Raw genomic sequence first — 20,956 nt, forward strand, 5'->3', positions numbered from 1 at the left:
GAAAGAGGGAAGCACCAGGCTGCAGGGTCAACAACGTCCCAGTGAACTCAAGGGGCTCTAGGCTTGGCACGGCCCTTCCAAGTCACCCCAGTATGGAGCAAACGGGGTCAGACCCTTAAAACCCCACATCAGGGGCGTGCTTATGTAGGCATGCTCAGTCGTGTCCAACTCTTTGCAACCCCTTGGACTGTAGCCTGCCAAGCTCCTCCATCCATGGGATTCTCCAGGCAAGAATACTGGAGTGGTTTCCCATGTCCTCCTCCAGTGATCTTCCTGACCCAGGAATCAAACCTGCATCTCCTGCCCTGGCAGGTGGATTCTTTACTGTCTAAGCCCTCTTTGTTTATTTATTTTTTGCTAACTTATTCTACAGGCTCTTCTCCACAGAGCAGTCAAAGGGATCTTCCTTTTTTAAAAAGTTGAAGTACAGTTGATATACCATGTTACTTAAGTTCAGCTTCCCTGGTGGCTCAGGGGTGAAGAATCCACCTGGGACGCAGGAGATTTGAGTTCAATCCCTAGGTTGGGAAGATTCCTTGGAAAGGAAAATGGCAACCCACTCCAGTATTCTTGCTTGGAAAATTCCGTGGACAGAGGAGCCTGGCGAGGTCGAGTCAGAGGGGTCTCTAAAGAGTCAGATATGACTTAACGCTAAACAACAGCAGCAGCATTATGAAAGTTACAGGTGTACAATACAGTGATTCACGGTTTTAAGGAAGATCAGGTTGAGTCTCTTCTAAGCTAAACCTCCTCCGCTTGGGATGTGGCCCCTCGGCCTTGATTCCTGGCCAACAAGTCCCTCAAGTCTGAAGCCTGATCGTGGCTCAGCCCTCACCTTCTGCCCACTGCTCTCATCTCAGCTGCTTGCCCTTTTCATCGTCATGCAGACCCTCTTCTTATGCTGTGACTCAGGCCTCTCCTTTTGCTGGGACTTCTGTTTCCTTTGCTTGCCCCCCAGACTTGTCGAGTCTCCATTAAGATGTCACCTTCTTGGGGAGTCCCCGCAACACCCTGATTCAGAAGGGCTCCTCACCTTTCCAGACTCTTTCTGTCTCTCTGAAGCCTGTATTCATTCCCGGTAAGGAGTGCGTGTGTGTGTGTGTGTGTGTGTGTGTGAGTACATGTTGTTTTGCTCACCACTATATCTAAGCTCCTAGAACAGTTCCTGACCTAGAGGAGCATTGAATAAATATTTGTTCAGTGAGGACGTAAATGAAGAGATCAGTGAGCAAATAGAAGCATGCCAAAAAGTTATGGATAATGGAGTTTGTAAGTTACCGAAAATTTTCAAGGAGAGGATCAGAGTAAATCTCAGCGAAAAGAAAACCCTCCAATAAATGGAAATAAAAATGTTTATTCTACTGAGTTATGATCAGAAGGAGAGGATTTATATCTCAGTTCATTTACAGGCACCATATTATAAATTCCTTGAGGCCACAAACCAGATTTCATTTTAGTTTTATTCCCCCAAAGCCCCTAGCATAGGTGCATGGTACTGTAAATGACTTAGTTGCCCCCTAAATGAATGTTGAACTCAATTAATTTAGCATATCAGTATACTTTGTCATTAAAACAAAGCCTTCGGTCACCTGAAGCCTTCATGAATGCAGAAGGTTGGCCCATTTCAAATATCATTATGTTTTTTCTTGATCATCTTTAATAGTGTTAGACTAGCACACCAATTTTCCTTAAAAATGCCTGTAGATGTCGAGTTAGGAAAAAACATTAAATATTGCATTGCTATTTGAGAGAATTTGCTAACTTTCATAGGAATGAAAGGCTCATTCACTGGGGCTCAGAAGGACTAGCCCATGAACAGCATTTATGGGGTGGGCTCCGTGCTTGGCCCCGCCATGGGCAAAGGTGCTGTCTTAATGATCCAGAGGAATGCCCGGGACACACGTGGCTGTTGGAGGGAGCTGGTGTGGGGACTTTGGCTGGGTTCCTTTATTTTAGCTTGGTAGACCAAGCCTGGAGTAGGAAACGGCAACCCACTCCAGTATTCCTGCCTGGGAAATCCCACGGACAGAGGATCCTGGTGGGTGTGACAGAGGAGCCAGGGGCGGATCAGTAGGCCACAGTCTGACCCAACTAAGTGACTGCGCACAGCAAACCAGCTACTCTGCCCGCTAATGAAAACCTGGTACGATGTGTTTTGAAGCAAGTAAGGGACTGACTGTGACTCTCCCCTCGCAGCAAACATACACCCCTGTGAACACCGGGAGAAGCAAAGCTGAGCCTGCCTTCAACACAACTGTCGAGAACCTCAACAACAACAACCAGCCCATCAGCAGTAGGTGGGGGTTCAGCTGAAAAGCCATGAGAAATCCAGATATCGCATTACAAAGCAGAGATATGACTCTGCTGGTTTTTCCAGTAGTCATGTATGGATATGAGGGCTGGATCTTAAAGAAAGCTGAGCACCGAAGAATTGATGCTTTTGAACTGCGGTGCTGGAGAAGACTTTTGAGTCCCTTGGACTGCAAGGAGATCCAACCAGTCAATCCTAAAGGAAGTCAACCCTGAACATTCACCTGAAGGACTAGTGCTGAAGCTGAAACTCTAAAACTTTGGCCACCTGATGTGAAGAGCTGACTCATTGGAAAAGACCATGATGCTGGGAAAGATTGAGAGCAGGAAGAGAATGGGGCAGCAGAGGATGAGATATTTTGACAGCATCACTGATTCAACAGACACGAGTTTGAGCAAACTCTAGGAGATAGTGAAGAACAGGGAAGCCTGGCATGCTGCAGTCCCTGTGGGCAAAAATAGTGGGACACATCTTAGCAACTAAGAAATAAAACAACAGCTCAGTAAAGAAATACTAGCGTGGACCATCATACTGATATTGGAAGCAGTCCACCCACATTCAAACCTGAGCCCAGTCTCCCCAGGTCAAGGCCAAATCTCCCATCACAGACACCATATAGGAAATAAGAAGCTGAGGGAGGCAGATGGGAAGAAGAGCCCAAGAGACTAGAGACCCAAGGGACACACAGGAGGCAGCAATGGGCCCTGTGTGCCCTGCCTCTTTGCAAAGTCATGAACCATGTTTAAGCAGACACAGCGTTTTTTCCATTATCTCAGTTTTTCTCATGATGAAAATAACCCAAGCTTTTTCAAAAAAAAAAAAATTAACGAAGACACTCATACCTATAACAGTCAAATAAAACCACTCATAATCCTACCACAAGGAGACCAGCATTATTCATCTTTTTATGTGAATGCTACACATACATTTTTCTCTATATAATGTAGTTCACGTCTACTAACTAATAACTGACTGTCAACCATCTGAGAATTCTGCAGCTCTACGGCATGCCTGAAAGAGGTGCTATCAACTGTATTGCTATCCATTCCTTGGTCCATTCATCCAGTGAATATTTTTAAGTACCTACTATGTTCCAAGAAGTAGTCTGCAAGCTCCTGATGCAAACTGAGAGACACCATCCTTGTTTTCAAGCAGGTCAAAAGGAGAAAAGAAAGTCATTACAGCTCCATGAATTATAATTTAGTGAGTAGGAGCATCTTACCTAGTTAGAGACTGAGAAGTTCCAGAGATGTGATAATGAACTCCGTATTGGTGAGTAGGAGGCAGTTAATAGGGAAGAAGTGAGGGGGAGGGGACCGGGAGAGTAAACACTGCGCGTTTGAGGAGTAGTCAGCAGGTCAGAAGAGCTGACTCCCAGGAAGGGGGACGAGAAGAGACGACGGGTGATGCTCACAGGGTGTGGGATTCAGGAGGGTTCTGCTGAAGCTGAGCTGGCTTTATTAAGGCTATTCCAATAATAGCAAAAGCATGAATGGGGGAGAATAGAAGCACGGACAGTAGCGAAAGTTAACCTGAGTCCAGGTGATAGGATCCGAAACAGAGGAAGTAACTGGGAGCCTTGGGGAGAGGAGGAGGTGGGGATGGGGGCTGAGGAGGGTCCGTATTGGGAGGAAGGCAGGGGGTGGGACAGAGCAGACAGACAGGGGCCAGCCTCCCAGGGGAAAGGACTAATGAGGGTTGCGGTGTCTGGGTACCAACTCCGTGGAGAGCCAGACAACAAAGTGGGAAAGAGGAGCTAGACTTTAGTCACAGGAACCAAACTCTACAGCAGGAATCTCTGCAAAAGCTGGGGCTTGGTGGCTTGGGGGTATTTGCAGCAGAATCAGAGACAAACGGGACACCAGGCACATGGTGGCCAGACTTTTCTCCCCACCCTTGACCTCTCCTCCAAGCGGCCACCTGCAAAAAATGACCGCCCATGTGCTATTCCCCAAGGTGACCTCTATGTCACTCTTCACATTTCACCTAGACCCATCAAAGGGACTGTTTCTTCTCTCTGTGTGTATGTGTGTGAGAGACAGAGAGAAAGAAAGCTAGTTTCTCCCTTCCTTCTTGCTGCCAGTTCGTACCTAGATTTCCTAAGGAACTATCTTTTTTCTACTTGCTCATTATCTGTTTCACTTATTGTCTGTACAGAACTCCGACTCCTTTTCCTGGAAAGAGATTTGCTGTGAAGTGTCTATAACGGGACACTGGGGTGGGAGAGGATGTTTAAAAGAGTAATTAGAAATAATGCAATTAGATAGTCACCTCAGAAGCTGCATACACACACACACACTCACATACACTCACAGACACACAAACATTCACACACACACACATATTTCAGTCTACGACCTCATCTTTTAAAACTAAACCTGTATTTCCTCAAGCATTAGCATTTTAGATCAAACCTTTACAAGGATTTCTTAGTTAATTTTGTCACCTTATGATTTTTCTACTTGGTTTAATTTACCAGCATGGCAACTGTACTGATATCTGGCTTATTACCATATGGAGCTTTTCAGCCATGCAGGTGCAGTGGATTAAACAGACTTTTATAGGTTAGATCTCAAACATAAACACGATTTGTAATACATTTCTTTTTGAAAGTGTATACTAAGCTCCCCAGCAGCATACTTCAAATTAGACTGTAGAAGTTACCCACTCATAATATGAAGTTTCCTGAATAGACACAGATATTGATGTATGTAAATATGTCTAGATAGAACTCTGGATGCACGATATAATTGTGTTGTAGCTAAGATAATGTTCCACAGCAGGGTAAATTAGCACATCCGTGAATTATCCATATGTTTAACATCAGTTGCAAAGATCTAATCATTAGTTGAAGAAAAACTTATACTCCATCAGAAAAAAAAAATTTCTCCATAAACACTGTTTGATGCAGTTAGATTCCTGCAGTGAATGGCAACGTCAGTCGAAGTACAACGGGCTTGTGAATTCCAAACACACTTATATTTGAGGATGGCCACTTGTCAGCAATAGGCTTCCCTGGTGGTTAAGACAGTAAATAATCTGCCTGCAATGCAGGAAACCCGGGTTCGATTCCTGGGTCAGGAAGATTCCCTGGAGAAGGAAACAGCAACCCACTCCAGTATTCTTGCCTGGAGAATTCCATGGACAGAGGAGCCTGGCAGGTTACAGTCAATAAGTTTGCAAAAGAGTCGGATATAGCTGAGTAACTAACACACACACTAGTCAAGAGCTGACTATCTTTAAGTTCAACCAAATCTTACAAACAAAAATTAAAAGAAAGAATAGTTAATCAAATCACAGACTGGTTCTTTCCTATCACAGATTAATCTAGAGGCAATAATATTACATGATTAGATTTAGAAAAAACTTGTCCCTAAAATATAGACTATAAAAGATGGATGCCCTGTGAGATGGGAACAGTTATTCCACTGATTGGAAAATCCACTGGATAGGCTGCTGAGTTAATCACAGTCGAAACAGGGATCTTTTTTCTAGAACTTCTCAGAGGCTTTCCTACACTGACAGGTACTGTGAATTTCTACAGTGAGACATTACTTCTCAAGCTAATCTGTGCCTTGTCAGTTGGCAGTGGCAGGGAGCAAGGTCTCAGGATGGGAAGACCTTTCAACATAGGTGAAAGTTCAACTGGTCCAAACTGTACCTGGGGCCTGAAACTGACCTCAGGATGTCAGCTGGAGATTTGCAGATTTCATCACAGGTGCAAGAACTTGGACTTCTCTATCGGTCCAGTGGATAAGAATAAGCCGATGCAGGATACACGGGTTCGATCCCTGGTCTGGGGAGAATCCACATGCTGTGGACCAGCTAAACCTGGGCACCACAACTACTGAGGCCCGAGCACTCTAGAGCGTGTGTTTGACAGCAAGAGAAGCCACCACAATAAGAAGCCCATGTTCCACAACATGGAAGAGAAGTCTCCACTTGCCACACCCAGAGAAAAGTCCTTGCAGCAACGAAGACCCAGTACAGCCAAAAATAAATTTTAAAAAATTATTTTAAATGCAGTTCTTTTTCTGGGTCACAAATGCAAGTCTGAGAAACAAGAGAACAAGCAGTCACTATATCCATGGCTTTCAAACAAATTTAAGGGAAATGAGAAAAAATAAGGAAAGTTCTTCAGTGCTGCCATTTTGTATAAAGTGTGGTGTTCTAGGAGGAGGTGGATGGGGATATGACAGTGGGGACGGAGGGGTCTCGAGTACACCAGAAGTCACCAAAGGGCCGAAGAGATGTGTTGAGTCACCTCCACCCAGCCCAGCTACTCTCTGTAGAGGAGCAGCAAGCACGAACAATCTCAAGTCCTCGGTGTCTTGGAGGGACGAGCGGACTTAACTACAGAGTCGAAATCCCCTGAGACAGTCAGTGTAAACCGTCACGGGGATTGGTCTCTGCCTCTGAAAGCTAAACCCTTATCGCTCCACAATGAGGGTGCTTTACACTTGGAATCAATATTTAATTCATCGACACTCAGCCTGAAAACTGAATGTACTGTCAGAGTTGGCAAGGGGACGCGAAATTTATGTTTTAATTAGTTGGCCATTTCATCAAACGGTAGACACGATGTCTGTGGTTTAGGACTCTGAAACAAACCCTATGTGAGGGGGAAATCACCAGGCACATAGAACCCATTCATCTGCATGTTTATGGTTTCTCTACCTGCGAAACGGAAAGAGTTTGTGAAGGTATATTTTGGGGGAAATTTACACAGGTTTCTTGTTCATCAAATTAAGCCAGTGCATATTTTACTCAGCAGAACATGAACTTGGGTGTGGCTTCTTAGATTGGGGTGGGTTTTTTCTTGGCCTGGGGATTTTTCTGAATTGTTCAGTGAAGATACCACACACATGGGGAAGAAAGCTTCCCAGTTAAATTGGGTAGAGGTCATTTTTTAAAGTTTTATGCATGTGTGTGTGTGCGTATGCATGTGTGATTATATATATTTTTGGCTGCCTCGAGCTTAGTTGCTTATGGGCATGTGGGATCTTCCCTTACCAGGGATCAAACCCATGTCCCCAGCATTGCAAGGAGGATTCTCAGTCACTGGACTACCAGAGAAGCCTCTAGAGATCATTTAAGTGTGTGAACTCAAGTATGAGTTACTATGAGTTAAAGCTTCACAGACAGGGTGTGTGAAAAGGAAGTCAGAAACCGTTGCTGAGGATGAGACACAAGCAGACCACTTTTGTCCGTCTTTACAGTAACAATTCAGTGAAACCAATGAGATAATTTGTATAACCAGAGCCTTGACTTCCTGTTACCAAAGCTGGGAGATAGAAGTCAACCAAAACACTGGTTCTTCTCAGTCGGACCCTTGGGAGGGTGAGCACCCAGGAAACAGCCCTGTCTAAACTGGTCGCATGCCCAGCCTACAATACAACGACCCTCCAGACAGATGCTCCAGGGAAGAGCGGAAGGTACTTAACTGCTTCTACCATCCTTGCAGACCCCAAGCCCATCCTCATGATGCACTTTGCTCTAAGAGGACTGGAAAACCAGTATCTTTCAGAGTAATGACTTCCAGTTTACAGCCTTCATTGGTTATATTTCCTCAATAGCTGTTGTGTTGAGATTAACTGCATAAATGGTCTGCAGCTGTCTGTTATGAATTAAGGGAGTTTAATCAAAGTATTTCTAATGTACAGCATAATGATAATACATGGGGGAAGTACTATTTAAGAGATAATGATGGCTTCAGAAGATCACTGTTGTAATGTTTAGTGCATATGCCTTCAGCATTGAATTTGTTGTTGTTCTGAATATGCTTAATGGATCGCTGAAAGGCGGCCTAATGCAGGATTGTTTGATGGGGCTGACAGAGCTGGAATTAGCCCATTGCTGTTTACTGCATACAGCCATTAAGATTAATTGCTGCCAGATAATTTTGACTGTTTTTATCTTCTGGAAAAAGTGTCACTAATGGGTTTATAAATTGGTTCACTATTACTAATAGTCAGGCCAGTGTAACAGGATAGAATGTCAGCTAATTCTAAAGATAAAGGTAAAAAAAATTCTAAAGTACTATATGGCTTGCTAGTTTTCAGGAATACTGTCATTTAATAACAGACATGCTGGTATACGATGCTCATTAATGCGATTTCCTGAGCTTTGCGTTGAACCTAATAGATGCTAATAAAGTCTTATTGAATGTCCCATTAAAAAAGTGCAATCTGTTTTCTACATTAGTGGCCAGTGTTGCTTATCCTCAATGAGTAAAAGCCAAATTCCAATCTGTTCCCAAACCAAGCTTTTCAGAGCATTTTTACACCTATTTTTGTTTTTATGAATGTGAACTGACTTCCCAGGTGGCTTAGATGGTAAGGAATCCACCTGCAGTGCAGGAAATCCAGATTTGGTTCCTAGGTTGGGTTCGATCCCTAGGTTAGGTTCAATCCCTGGATTGTGAATATCCCCTAGAGAAGGGAGTAGCAACCCACTCCAGTATTCTTGCCTGGAGAATTCCATGGACAGAGGAGCCTGGCAAGCTATAGTCCATGGGGTCGCAAAGAGCTGGACATGACCAAGTGACTAACACTTTCACACTTTCAAATGTGAACTGTATAGAGACAAACCCGAGAAAAAATTAATGAAGTTCGTGAATTTGCAGTCATAAGTGGTATGTAAATTACCCGTGAAGTTCACAATTTGGGCTTTTTTATATAATGTCCAGGCAAGCTTCTAAGAACTATTGTTTTGGGATTTTTTACAACTGAATACTATTTTAAACATAAAAGTAACTTAGTAGTATGGATTTACAAGAAAAACAAAAAGCTTCAGGAACTTCCCTAGTGGTCCAGTGGTTGAGGGTCTGCCTTCCAGTGCTGGGGATGCAGGTTCAACCCGCGGTCTGGGAACTAACATCCCACATGCCAAGGAGCAACTGGGCCTGCTCCTCTCAACGGCTGAGCCCGGGCATCAGAATTGGAAAAGCCCAAGCGCCACAGTGAAAGAGCCAAATAAATAAATGTTTAAAAAAAAATTCACACACCTAAATCTTAACAGATTATAAGACTAAAATGTTCTAAGTATATTTTTCCAAGAAAATTAAATGAATATAATTCTTTTTAAGTGATGTGATTCTAGTAGATTATCCATGGAGCAGTCAGTCATCTCCACGAGCTAACCAACCAAACTTCCCACACTGGCTGGCAGAAGTTAACACGAGTTTTGCCAGCTTACCACAATTTATAATAAAATCCCTTGTGCACGGAATTTCAAATGAACTCTTTATTTCTGAGTTCTAAAAAATCAATGGAAAAAATATGAACCAGACAGATAGACAGAGAGTGAATATTTAGCCATGAGAAGAAACCAGTAATTCATGAGTCGGTGAGGTTCTTCCTCAAGAAAGGATGGTGTAAACTATGAAGTGTTTCTTTCACAAAGTCAAAAACATATTTATATCTTTCAACTAATTTTTTATATTACACTTAAAACTTTTGCATTTAAAAATACCTGAACTCCTGAAGCGTGTAAAAGGTAAGATATGACAGTTTATTTTTCCTTCTTTTTTGACGGTGTTGTTGGATGTGCATGCTCAGTTGCTCCGTCATGTCTGACTCTGACTGTAGCCTGCCAGGTTCCTCTGTCCATGGAGTTTTCCAGGCGAGAATGCTAGAGTGGGTTGCCATGTGCTTCTCCAGGAGATCTTCCCAAACCAGGGATCGAACCCACGTCTCCTGCATCTCCTTTATCGACAGGCAGATTCTTTACCACTGAGCGGTTGGGGAAGTTGCTAATAGATTGTCACTGATGTCAGAGATCTGTACAGGTGATTCCCAAGCTCATTAAAGTAACACATACCTGCAGTGCTACTGGGCGTATTCTTCAGGTCTCCTTTCCCAAACTACTGACTCAGTTTAAGATTACATCCTCTGCTCCTCTGCTTGTATTGAATTTGCCTTGAAAGCTCATTCCTTTCAAGTGATAGGGTGTCTGGAGACACGAGGGGGGCATTCAACACCAGGCATGAGATTCATCCGATGCGATTTCTTTAACGTGACCCATTCTTCCTTTGATCTGTGAAGTTCCCCAGCATCCTATCAAGGTTATTGGGATCCAGGGATGGAGTGTTGGCGGTTGCTTCAGTATTAGTCGTCTGGTGTTAGATGATTTTTCTCTCAGCCACATTCTACCCGCTACCTTTGAAGTATGGCATTCAGTGCCTCACTGCATCACTGAGAAAAAAAATGGTAAATTAAGTAGATTTTAAAATTGTCCATTGAACACACATCATTCAATAATTCTATAAGAAATCCATAAGCAGAGACAAGTAGGAAGATTAAACTGCTACAAATTACTGGGTAGAGGTAGTAGAGAGTGTACACTTATTTTGCTCTTTGTTCTAGCCACAAAGCGTCCATGGCCAGGCATGGTTATGCCCATGGCTTAGCAATGAGTACCTTTAAGGAAGTGGGACCCCTGAGTGCCCCCAAAAGGGAGACTACTGTAGCAGCATTTAGTTCATATCTAGGAACTGGTAAAGAACAGGTCTGCCAATGCAGGAGATGCAAGAGACACAGATTCGATCCCTGGATTGGTAAGATCCCCTGGAGGAAGGCATGGAAACCCACTCCAGGATTCTTGACTGGAGGATCCTATGGATAGAGCAGCCTGGCGGGATACCCTGGGGTCTATAGGGTCGCTAAGAGTTGGACACGACAGAAGCAACTTAACACGCCCACACATACAGAAACTGGTTTAAAATGTCTTTGTGTTGCTCAAGTTACAGTTGTTCTCAGTGAGGCTCTAAGTTTGTCTCTTCCTTACTTTCTCTGTGTTGGTCCTTCTTAATTCCCATCCCACCAGCAGCAAGTAAGTGGGGAAAGGAGCAACCTCCTCTTCTTCACCCCCAAATGCCATAACAGTGTAGCCCCCAGTGGTCATTGGCATTCTTCCTGGTCATCCCATCCTATCTCTTTGACAGGTGTCGAGTCTACTTACCTGTTTCCTCTGTTTCTACCTGTTCTGTATCCTTCATGAGACCAAGGGCTGTTGTGTTTTCAAACAAATGAACCTCAGCACACAAAATGGCACCAGGTCCCCCAGTAGTGCATTAGCATCCAAGGCTGTGTAACAAACCACTCCAGAATGCAGCTGTGTAAGGCACAGCCTTCCCCTTGTCACCTGTCTTGTGGGGTCTAGGGCTCAGGAATGAGGGAGGGGCTAGTTCCTGACACACAGGCTTAGTGGTTCTGCCTCAGGATCTCCCAGGCAGTAGCAGCAGACATAACAGCTGGGGGCTTTCTGGGCATCTTTTTCTCTTCTGTAGTCTCGGGGCCTCTCCGTTTGGTCTCTCTTCACGGGATTAGTTGGGCTTCCTCACAAGCATAATTCAGTAAGTGATGATATCAGATCAGCTCTTCTATGGAGAAGCAGCTGAGCTGGTCCCTTTCTAGGTGTTTCAAGTAGAGGTTGTTTAATAAAGGAGATGACTATGCAAACATCAGAAGTACAGAAAATCATATGAGGGTCATGATCCCCTTCAGATATAGCAACATCATGAAGGACCAGAGGGATAAAAAAAGGGACAACTGTGAGGCATATTCGGAGAACCAAGTGGATTCGAAAGTTCATCTTACTGAACCAGTCAATTACAGCACACATTTCCCTCCAGGCATCATAGAAGGTGAGAGTTATTTACTTAATATGCTATGTTCATTTAATCTGCTGTGATGAGGGTTTTATTTTATCCATAAAGAATCCAAAAGGTTGTGTAAGCAAATTAACCTAAAATGTATACTGTACTTCATTTAATCATTTCTCTCCACTTATTTATTTATTTCTTGTCTGTTTTAGCAGCATGTGTGGTAGACTGTGTACTGAATGTGTGTGTGCTTCCTCATGTGTCATATACTATTCATCGTAGAATTAAGACTGTAAGGAGACAGGCTTCTAAAGATTTCATCTCTGCTTCCACTACTTTTTTAAAATTTTTTTGTTTTACATTGGAGTATAGCTGATTAAATTTCCTTGGAAGAAAAGCTATGACCAACCTAGAAAGCATATTAAAAAGCAGAGGCATTATTTTGCCAACAAAGTTCCATATAGTCAAAGCTATGGTTTTTCTAGCAGTCAGGTATAGATATGAGAGTTGGACCATAAAGAAAGCTGAGTGCTGAAGAATTGATGCTTTTGAACTGTGGTATTAGAGAAGACTCTTGAGAGTCCCTTGGACTGTAAGGAGATCAAACCAATCAATCCTAAAGGAAATCAGTCCTGAATATTCATTGGAAGGACTGATGTTGAAGCTGAAACTCCAATACCTTGGCCACCTGATGCAAAGAACTGACTCATTGGAAAAGACTCTGATGCTGGGAAAGATTGAAGGCAGGAGGAGAAGGGGACAACAGAGGATGAGATGGTTGGATGGCATTAACGACTCAACGGACGTGAGTTTGAGCAAGCTCTGGGAGATAGTGAAGGACAGAGAAGCCTGGCATGCTGCAGTCCATGGGGTCGTAAAGAGTCAGACACGACTGAGTGACTGAACTGAATAGCTGATTAATAATGTTGTAATAGCTTCAGGTGGACAGCAAAGGGACTCAACCATACGCATGCATGTATCCATTTTCCCCAAAACTCCCCTTGCATCGAGGCTGCTACATAACATTGAGCAGAGTGCCCTGTGCTATATAGCAGGTCTTTGTTGGTTATCCATTTTAAATATAGCAGTGTGTGCATGTCCTTCCCACACTCCCTAGGTATAACCCTTACCCTATTCTTCCCCCTTGGCAACCATAATTTCATTCCACTTCATTTTGAAACAAACTATTCTGTTCCAGGGCTGTGTCTTTCTTAAGCTCCAGTCACGTGTGTGCAAGAGCCAACACAAACCGCAGCGGCACACTTAGCTCTTGTCTCACATCAACTCACAGCCCACTGGCCAGTGCAAGTCACGCAGGCACAACCAACATGAATGAGGCTCAACAGCGTTTTTGCCCACAAAGGGAGGGGAAAGAGAGAACTGGAAAACACCTCTCTCACTTTCCCACGCGACATCCCCTGGAGGGTTTGTTAAGCCTGACTGTAGGGCCCCAGTGCCAGCGTTTCTGATATGTTAGCTTGGGGCCTGATGATTGGCTTTCTTAACAAATCCCCTAGTCCAGATGCTGCTTCATCCAGAGACGACACTTTGAAAACCACTGATCTAAACTCTCACTGGAGCTGAGATCTGGAGATGCCATGCGACGCTTGAGTGGAGAACAGGAAAGTGAGTGCAAGAGGAATGAAAATCCATCCAAAAGGATGAAAGTCTTGGGATAGTCTTTGTGGGGGAAAAAAAATGCAATAGGATCTGGGTTTAATTAGCCTAAAGCAAGGCAGCTAACAGAGAACTTAATGACAGTCTTCATGTCTGCAATGGAAGAACAGCTGTTTTTGGAGGATGGGACCAGTATGACAATGCAGCAGGAGAGATTCAAGGTAGCCGTGAGCAACAACAATCCATCTGCGAGGCTGCAGAGGTGACACATGCACTAAGGACTCTGAGAGAAGCAGAATTAGATCACTTAAGGCATGAACCGTATCCGCTCTACAACTATTTGACTTTTGTTCTTTTGCTGGAGCAATATGAGAATTATCTCAAAGGGTCACTTTTCACTCCATAATTCTGTAATGAGGATAAGAAAAACAATGAGGAAGAGGTAACGACCAGGGAAAAAAGTCTGCGTTCGTGAGTGCATTCCAAGATGCCACCAGTTGTTTCCTGTAAAAGCAAACCTTTCTCAATTTTGCTGTCAACCCTAACATGTGATGAACCTCATTCCACTGTGATGCTGACCTTTCGGGCTGAAAAAAGCATAACACAAGACAGAGGACCTGGCTCCAATTCTCAATTCTGGTCTTTTTGTTGTTGTTGTTGATTGGTTAATTACTTCAATCTTTCTGAGTTTCTTGTCCATAAATGAGGTTAATAATTTCAACAATATTAGTGTGCTGCAAGGATCCAAAAAGCTAATAAATGAGAAGCTGCTTTGCAAACCATAAAGCACTGTTGGCGTTTGTGGTGATTGGAGGCGGGGAGTGGGGAGTGGGAGGGGTGCCGTCTTAACAGGCGGCTGTGCTTCTCCGATAGGGATTTCAGCGTGAAAGTGAAAGTTGCTTTGGGACCCCATGGGCTACATGTAAGCTGCCAGGCTCCTCTGTCCATGGAATTCTCCAGGCCAGAATACTAGAGTGGTAGCCATTCCCTTCTCCAGGGGATCTTCCCGACCCAGCAATCAAATCAGAGTCTCCTGAGCACTCTGAAATTCTGAGGATGGTGTGTATTTTGGACCTCAGATGATGAAGACAGTTAAGTGAGTTCTCAGTTCAGGCATATTAAGAACATCAGGTATCACAAGGTCCTTCTCTTGTCTCATTTTATTATTTTCCCTTTAGCCCCATATTCAATCCTGTCCTCCCTGACCCCTCATATATATATATATATATGCTTATATAAATATATAAATCTTTTGATATGCATAAATCTTTGAAACACAATGCGTGCTCAGTCACTTCAGCTGTGTCCAACTCTCTGCGACCCCATGGATATGGCCCACCAGGCTCCTCTCTCCGTGGGATTTTCCCAGCAAGAATACTGGAGTGGGTTGCCATTTCCTTCTCCAGGGGATCTTCCCAACCCAGGGATCAAACCTGCATTTCCTGCATTGCAGGGGGAATCTTCACCACTGAGCCAGTTGTTGGGAAGTCCAACAATTAAATGTGTATGATTGTGTGATTTAGATCTTGCTCCATGTTTTACAGAGTCAATTTACTGAACACCTGAAATTAACACAGCATTGTAAATCAGTTACACTTCAATAATAAACAAAGCCCTGAATATTCTCCAAAATACATACATTTTTATATATATTGTCATTATGTATATATTGTTTACCTCTATATGCATTCACACATGCACACTTTTCTTACGTAAAATTTCAGGAGTTAAAGATCCCCCAAGGGCTGAGGAACAACTACCAAAGATCTATGAGAACAATATTAAGCATTCATCCCTGAGGGATATTCAAAGCTTTACTCACTGAGGTATCAGAATCATAAGTTGCATCCATGCTAGAGCATCCTGGAAGAAGAAGTACATTCTTAAAAGTGTGAATTAACCAACATGAATCCTAGAATCTTCAAGTCCTCTCAGGACAGGGATGACGAATGGGAGGCTTGGAGGGACGAAGTACCCCAGCCATCCTCAAGGAGCATTCTGCATCCCCAGTGAGGAGCTCTTTATGGCTGCTTCTTCCGCTTACTTTCAGGGAAGTGAGTTTTATTCAGAAAATGTGATTGATGGGGCCATGTCTCCACACACATATCATTAGCCCATGGCGGGTAAGCTCAGATGGTCAGAGCTTTGTATTAATGAGGCGGAGGTTAGGGGCTCAGTGCCCACGTGGACCACAGCTTTTGTATCATTCACATCCCCAGACTACTCCCAACACGGGCCACCTGTGTTGGAAATGTATTCAGAGGGAGGAGCCTTGTGGAAGTGTCTGGATGGACTGCTTGCACATGTATCATGACTCTGGGTAATCAACTCCTCTCAGAGCTCCTAAAGGTTGATGAGGATGGTCAGCTTTATTTTAAAAGGACAGCAAGCATAACACTCAAGATATTTATGCTCTGTGGATTTTGTGATGGTGTTAAATTGTCACTAGATTTTATATACTTGGGAAATACATATTTGAATGAGAGTGTATTAGATAAAATAGAGAGTATTTACTGACATAGAGATGAGTGAGCATTCAGTCTGCAGAAAACTCATCTGACTAAAAGCAACCTTGAATGTTCTGGAGTTCTTAATTGGCAAATCCTGGATGAAATGTTATTAAACAATTGTTGAACTGAACAAAACTTTTCAGTGTATTTCTCTCATAGAGCAAAGCCTATATTTGTGGAGCATCCTGTCCATGTTTGGGGGCACTTTAGACACTCTTCTCAATTTGGGTAAAAGCTGTACAATCCGAAACAAGCCAGAGGTCAGGAAGTGGTTCTCAGGTCTTCCCTGACCCATAGACTTCTCTTCAACCCATGCATGCATGCTAAGTCGCTTCATCGTGTCTAACTCTTTGAGACCCCATGGACTGCAGCCCACCAGGCTCCTCTGCCCATGTGATTCTCCAGGCAAGATACTGGAGTGGGTTGCCATACCCTTCACCAGAGGACCTTCACGACCCAGGAATTGAACCGCCATGTCTTATGTCTCCTGCATTGACGGGCAAGATCTTTACCACTAGCGCCACCTGGGAAGCCCTTCTCCAACCCATAAGAAGTCAAATGGCGTTGTTTTAGCTCCATCATGGTTTTTCTGTCTGCTCCTCCCCCACCCTCCTTACCACCACTTCAGCTCAAATCCTGGCTATTTCCCTACTGGACTGGCTAGAGCACACAGCTAACCAGTCTCTCATCCCTCACCAACACTGAGGATGAGTTATGCAGGGGAGCTCTAGAATTTGACTGCCTGGTTAAGCTTGAAATCCATAGACCTTCTCGTCCCTCTAAGCAAGCAAACTTTCAAATGTCCTTTGAGTCAACCAACCACAAAAGTCATTTGTATTTTTTCTGCTGGGTGATCATTTCAGACCTGAAAATTGATCCTACATCCTGAGAGCTTTTATCTTCTCCATGGGACCCTGGAGAGAGGCAGGTGCTGCTTGAATTGGAGAAAAGACATGGAAGTCACAAGCTGTGTATGGTGTATGATTTTATCACCTGCCCTCCAAGCTGTGTCTCACAAATACACAGAATAGAGAAGTGGCACTTAAATAATTAGTTCTTAATTAGAAAGATCAGGCTGGCTAGTTCTCAGTTCTTTTTTTGCCCCCTTCATTTTCTTTTATTTTTTCTTTAGAGAGATAGAAATAGCAGATAATAGATAGATAGATAGATAGGTGTGTGCTCAGTCGTTTCAGTCTTATCCAACTTTGCAGCCCCAGGGACTATAGCCCACCAGGCTCCTCTGTCCATGGTATTCTCCAGGCAAGAATACTGGAGCGGGTTGCCATTTCCCCCTCCAGGGACTCTTCCGTACCCAGATCAAATTCAGTCCCTGTGTCTCTTGCATTGCAGGTAGATTCTTTACCACTGAGCCACTGAGGAAGCCCCCAGATAGACAGATAGATATAGTAGATAAATACTTAGGATTGATAGATGGATACATAGATAGAAAGATAGATACATAAAGAAATAGACAAATATGATATGACAGATGATAGAAGAGTCAGTCTTGGCTCTAAACTAAAATGATCACAGCTATGCTTTCAAACTGATCCATGTCTAAAGTGCCCCAAAACGTGGACAGAATGCTCCAGAGTGAATTCCACAGTAGAGACACTCCTTGGAAAGGTGGGAGGGGGAGGTGTGGGGGGGTGGGGGGGTGAGATGGGAGGGCGGGTTTCTCTTTCTGATCACTCCAGTTAGAAGAAGATTGGCAGCTCTCAGTAGACCACAAGCCAGGAACTGAAAGCACACATTTAAAATAAAAAACTCTCCAAAATACAAACCACAAAATATTAGTTACCATCAGAAAAAAAGTGAAGGAGAAAAAGAAATGAGGGAAAAAAAATCTAATCCTCCCAATTCAGCCTCAGAACGCCACTTAGAGCTGGGCAGGAGTTCTTTATTACGCAGATAATTCAGAAGAAGAAATCTCCTTCCATGGCTAATTCATTTCAATGTATGACAAAAACCACTGGAATGATGTAAAGTAATTAGCCTCCAACTAATAAAAATAAATGGAAAAAAAATTTTTTTTAATTAAAAAAAAAAAAAGAAGAAGAAATCTCCTATCTGGACGGGCATCGCCTCTGGGCTGAGTAGGTTATCCATTTGAACTCCCTTCTGCAGCCTTGCTGCTCCACAGGTGAATGTGGCCTGAAATAAAGGTATAAATTATCAGCACGGTACATGGGGATTTAACCTTCCAAGGCCCCTTCATTAACCTCAAACCTCTTCTGCCTACAATCACCATGTGGAGAAAAGGTCCTATGTGTGGCCTGGCAGAAGCTAACGCAAATGTTTCACTGATTTTTGAATGAAGGAACAACAGCAACAAAAAATAACCCTAACTGCGACCTATAAAAGACAGAGCAATTTAGAGTTTGGTTGTTTCCTATGGAAGGTGTATGATTTTTTTCACCCCCTCCTCTGATTTTCCCTTAAAAAAAAAAATAATTGTTAAGTTTTTTCAACATTGTGGCCTTAGGAGGTAATTTGCTAAATAGGACAAAATTAGCTGATTTTTGGACCATTTAAAAGAACATTTCTTTTGAAAGCATATAAAATGTATTAAAGCAATCTTCGAAGTCTTTACCCCTGCTTGAGATTTTAATTTACTCCAAGCTAATAAATTATCCCCCTTCTCAGAAGCTATTGAAAAATTTCAGTTAAATCCTTTTTAAATTTTAATGTGTTCAATTGAATCCCAAGCAATTTAGACGCACACACTCCCAGCTTGGGGTGGTCAGCTCACCAAGGAAAGACTGAAAAGGGGTCAGATTAACGGGAGCCCCCTCCCGCCCCCTGGGATTACCAAGGTGGTATTAACGAATGTGATTTCCCCTGCACGTACAAGGTCCGATTGTTGGATAATTACTTTTCCACAACAGCATTTAACAAACGCTCCTGTTTGAAGGCTAGGACCATTTTCTCTACAGCTGGAGGATGTTCAGGAAAGGCGGGATGATGGGGAGTGGGGGTGGGGGGAGCAGGAAGCCGGGTGGCTCTAATCAGAGCCAAATCGGGTGCTAGGGTCACTTTGGTTGTAGCGTTCGCCCGAGCACAAAGGCCCACTTCATCTCCGGCAGGGCTCTGCGCACTTATCAGAAATATTTTTTCAGGCTATCAATTATTATATTTGAACATTGCATCCTGGCTCAGGGGAGCCCTCAGCAAGCTGTAGCAAAAATCAATCCAGTTTTACAACTTTTACCTTGGCAGAGCTCCAGCTCTGTCCGTTACCCGGTAATTTAAAGATGCCATAGCTCTTTCGGTGCCACAGATATATCCCCGAGTATGACATGTCCTTGATCACAGCAATCATTTTTTAAAGTTTGCCCAGTTATCCTGGGTAGGGTTAACTCTCACGGAGGTTGCAGGCATCACTTAGCAGTTCCGCTTTGTCCGTAATCATACCTGATGATTGTGGTTAACAAAGCACTTCCCCTTCCCACACTGTCTGCTCTATATGACAGCAGCCACACGAGCTCATTTTATTTGATCAGGTGGAAGAAGGCTGAGCAACAAAGAACTGATGCTTTCAAACTGTGGTGCTGGAGAAGACTCCTGAGAGTCCCTTGAACTACAAGGAGATCAAACCAGTCAGTCCTAAAGGAAATCAACCCTGAATGCTCATTGGCAGGTATGATGCTGAAGCTGAAACTCTAATACTTTGGCCACCTGATGTGAAGAGCTGACTCATTGGAAAAGACCCTGATGCTGGGAAAGACTATGGGCAGGAGGAGAAGGGGGCGACAGAGGATGAAATGATTGAATGGCTTTAGTGACTCAATGGATGTGAGTTTAAGCAAACTCCGGGAGATAGTGAAGGACAGGGAAGCCTAGTGTGTTGCAGTCCACGGGGTCACAGAGTCACATGTGACTTAGTGACTGAACAACAAAGGAGAATCTATCATGTTTTTGAAATCACAGATTAGGAATAGAGTCCGAGTCCTATTTGGAAAAACTTGAAGCCAACTAGGATGTGAACTGCACGAGCCTCTAGAACTTGGCTCTTTGACTGACACCTTTGGGGAGATGGTCCTGGCCCAGGGGGTAGCCTCCTGTTAGCTGAGTGCACATCTGTGCAGTTTAAGGGCCAGGCTATGAGGATTGGCACTCTAGAGCAGGCTGTGTGTCATAAGCCAGGGCAGTGTGATTTTAAGAGGATATGGTGCTGCTCCGGGAAACATTTACGACCTCTCAGAAGGTGGGAAATTTGGATTGCAGCTGCTGGTTTCATGTACGGATGAGTTGGTGTAGGTGGCAAGAAACGAGCCACCCATACCAGGCTTTGGAATATCTGTGAAGTAGTAGAAATAAAACAGGAAGGCTTGCCTTAGGGCTACGTTTCAAAAGAACTTTGTAAATTTAGTTTTATTTTTAATTGGAGGATAATGGCTTTACAACGTTGTGTGGTTTCTGCTATACAAAAGTGTGAGTCAGCCATAAGCAAACATATATTCCCCTCCCTCCTCGGCCTCCCTCCCACCTCCCTGTCTCATCCTCTATGTTATGCAGAGTGCAGTTAAGTCAGAAAGAGAAAAACAAATATCGTATTTTAATGCAGTTTTTGTGGAGTCTATTAATAGAAAAATGGTACAAAAATTCCTGCAGGGCAGGAATAGAGATGCAGACGTAGAGAACAGACAAGAGGAAGACACGGGGAAAAGGAGAGGGTGGGAACAATTGAGAGTGTAGCGTAGACATATATGCACTGCCAAGTGTGAAATAGATAGCTGGTGGGAAGTTGTTGAAAAGACTACTTTGGGGGAGGGTTGTTTTTTTTTTCATTTTGAAATTCCTTGTTTTTTTAACTAAAGGATAATTACTTTATAATACTGTGATGGTTTTTGCCATAAAACAACATGAATCTCATTGGGTATACAGAGATCTCCTCCCTCTTGAACCCCCTCC

General features: G+C 43.5%; 1 long non-coding RNA gene across 2 annotated transcripts in view; it reads left to right on the top strand.

Annotated features, from left to right (window-relative positions):
- Positions 1 to 14,356, top strand: part of LOC139037838 (uncharacterized) — an 82,060-nt gene extending 67,704 nt beyond the window's left edge. Inside the window, exons 3-4 of one of the 2 annotated variants that reach the window (XR_011490770.1) lie at positions 2,197 to 11,957; positions 13,114 to 14,356. This is a non-coding gene — a long non-coding RNA (uncharacterized lncRNA). Of the gene's footprint in view, positions 1 to 958; positions 1,079 to 2,196; positions 11,958 to 13,113 lie in introns of those variants that run through there. The other variant, XR_011490774.1, reaches the window with a different exon arrangement.
- Positions 14,357 to 20,956: the final 6,600 nt, after the last annotated feature.

This window comes from Odocoileus virginianus, chromosome 2 (genome assembly GCF_023699985.2).
Source record: "Odocoileus virginianus isolate 20LAN1187 ecotype Illinois chromosome 2, Ovbor_1.2, whole genome shotgun sequence".
Classification (NCBI taxonomy): domain Eukaryota; kingdom Metazoa; phylum Chordata; class Mammalia; order Artiodactyla; family Cervidae; genus Odocoileus; species Odocoileus virginianus.